Below are 2,883 nucleotides of genomic sequence, written 5' to 3'. Positions count from 1 at the left end.
ACTCTCCCCCCCTCCCTTACTCTCCCTCCTCTCCCTCCTCTCCCTCTTCTCTCCTCCCTTACTCTCCCTCCTATCTTCCTTCCTCCTATCCCTCTTCTACTTTGTCATGTGGGACTTTCTTCTCCTCTCCCCCCCCCGCCTGCTGTTTTCTTGGAAACTTTCCAAATGGAATTGATCAACTGGTCTCTCAGCGCTATTGACAAGATTTCGGGGAGCCGACCTGCCCCAGGAGAGCCGACCTGCCCCGGGGGGAGCCGACCTGCCCCAGGAGAGCCGACCTGCCCCGGGGGGAGCCGACCTGCCCCAGGAGAGCCGACTGCCGGGGGGCGACCTGCCCCAGGAGAGCCGACCGCCCCGGGAGCCGACCTGCCCCCGGGGGGCCAACCTGACCGGGGGCGCGACCCCCCCCCGGAGAGCCACCCGCCCGGGAGAGCCGACTTGCCCCGGGCGGGTTGGCTCTCCCGGGCGGTGCCCGACCCGCCGGGGCAACTAGCAAAAAACAAAAAAAGCAACAAGGCACACAAGCAATAAGGCACAAGGCAACAAAGCAAAAAACAACAAGGCAACAGGGCAAAAAACAACAAGGAAACAAGGAAACACAGCAACAAGCAACAACGAGGAGATAGGAGGGGAGAGTAAGGGAGGAGAGAGGAGGGGAGAGGAGGAGATAGGAGGGGAGAGTAAGGGAGGAGAGAGGAGGAGAGAAAAGGGAGAGGAGGGAGAGGAGGGAGAGGAGGAGACCACGACTGCACTCGAGGAAGGAAAAGCGGAGAGCTACAGGAGAGTCAGCCGTCTCCCCCCTACGTGATGACAGTAATAATATCGCACTAATCGATGTCTGCGTGAGCTGCTTAGCAACCACGTGTTATCGTCGTCGCCGTGACAACCACAACCGCACAGCCGGCGTAGATCGGATCCTCTGATCGTGTGCCGAGGCTTTTGGAACCGAAAGAATTTTACGATACTCACAGCATCAAAGTATTTCTTTTAGTGCCGTAAAAGTATCAACATTCAGTTCCCAGCCATAATTAATTAGTATTTTAATAATAATAATAATAATAATAATAATAATAATAATAATAATAATGATGATGTGATACGTATCTCATGTGTTTCTGACAGAAGAGGAGACCTCCGACTCAGAAGAAGAAGGGAAGAAGTTCAACTCTCGCTCCCCCAAACCTCAGAGCCCCGCCCTCCCGCCGATAAACACCGCCCACATTACACTAAGCCCCGCCCATGCCCCAGAGAGCCCTGCTCTCCCCCCCCAGCCAATCACTCCTCAGCCCAAAGTTCTGGTGAGGAACCGGATGTCGAAGAGACGGTCCCGCACCAACCGGCGCCAGATATGAGTCGCTGGACTCACATATACACACACATATATATATATATATACATATAGATATATATATAAACATACACACACAGTTATATGAGTCGCTGGACTCACATACACATATATATACACACATATGTACCCTGTTAACACACACGCACACACACGCACACACACAACCCCAGACACACACAAACATACACTCCAACCAACGAGAACCAACGGGCGCCAGATATGAGTCACTAGACTCACATATACACACACATGTACCCTGTTAACACACTGACACACACACACACACACACACACACACAGACACACAACCCCAGACACACACAGAAAACCAACTTGCGCCAGATAGGAGTTGCTAGACTGAAATGTACATACAGTAGGGTTTGAAAGTTTGGCCCCCCAGGAAAAAATGTGTGTTAATGTGCATAAAGAAGCCAAGAGAAGATGGAAAAAATCTCCAAAAGGATCAAATGACCGATTAGACATTCGTATAATATGTCACAAAATGTTCCATTTTATTTCATCATTTACACTTTCAAAAAAACTGAAAATAAAGAAATGGCATCTGCAAAAGTTTGGGCCCCCTGCAGAGTTAATAGCTTGTAACCCCCCCCCCCTTTTTGCAGAGTTAAACCTGGTACCCCCCCCCCCCCTTGTAGCCAGCCTAGAGGCTTCTTGTGGTTAATTCTTGTGGAGGTATCTTCGCCCATTCTTCTTCCATTCTCCTTCCAGTTCTTTGAGGTTTCTTCTCCTTTAAGGTCTGTCATAGATTTACATTGTGTTGAGGACAGGAGATCGTGAAGGCCATGGCAGAACCTGCAGTTTCAGCCTCTTGATGTGATCCAGCGTGGATTTTGAGTTGTGTTTAGGATCATTCTGCATCTGTAGAAGCCGTCCTCTCTTTAACTTCAGCTTCTTCTCAGATGGCATCAAGTTAGCTCCAAAATCTGCTGAAATGTTACTGAATCCCCTTTTCTGCTCGTGAAATGTTCCCTGAGCCACTGGCTGCAATACACCCCCCCCACACACACACACACACACTGGCTGCAATCCAACCCCAAAGCCTGATTTGACACCCCCCCCCTTTAACCTCATCGGCTAAATAAACTTGTTCCCACAATGCATCAGGCTTGTCTCTGTGTTCATGATGTTTGAGGTGAGGACGTAGAAGAGGTTTTCTTCTGAAGACTCTTCCATGAAGACCATGTCTGTACGAGGATCTCTTTATAGTGGACTTGTGTAGACCAACTCCAGGGTCTGCAGGTCTTTCTGATGGATTGGGGGTCTAACGGGTGTCTGGACTTGCTTTTCTCCCAGTCCTGCGAGCGGTTTTGATATTGTTATTGGTCTTCCTGATCTTTAACTTCCACTGTTCCCATGGTGATGACGGCCATTTCTTAATCACATTCCCAAAAGAGGAGATCGGCGTCTGGAGACGCTTTGCTAGCTTCTTCTTCTTCTCCTGCTTTGCTATCTCCTTCTTCTTCTCCTGCTTTGCTATCTTCTTCTTCTTCTCCTGCTTTGCTATCTTCTTC

General features: G+C 49.7%; 1 long non-coding RNA gene across 1 annotated transcript in view; it reads left to right on the top strand.

Annotated features, from left to right (window-relative positions):
* LOC116685704 (uncharacterized) overlaps positions 1-1,905 on the top strand; it is a 24,060-nt gene extending 22,155 nt beyond the window's left edge. The window contains exon 7 of the long non-coding RNA XR_004331019.1: positions 1,123-1,905. This is a non-coding gene — a long non-coding RNA (uncharacterized LOC116685704). The remainder of the gene's footprint in view (positions 1-1,122) is intronic.
* Positions 1,906-2,883: the final 978 nt, after the last annotated feature.

The sequence above is a fragment of the Etheostoma spectabile genome, unplaced genomic scaffold, assembly GCF_008692095.1.
Source record: "Etheostoma spectabile isolate EspeVRDwgs_2016 unplaced genomic scaffold, UIUC_Espe_1.0 scaffold121, whole genome shotgun sequence".
NCBI classification, from domain to species: Eukaryota; Metazoa; Chordata; class Actinopteri; order Perciformes; family Percidae; genus Etheostoma; species Etheostoma spectabile.
This window is presented reverse-complemented; position numbering and strand designations above follow the sequence as displayed.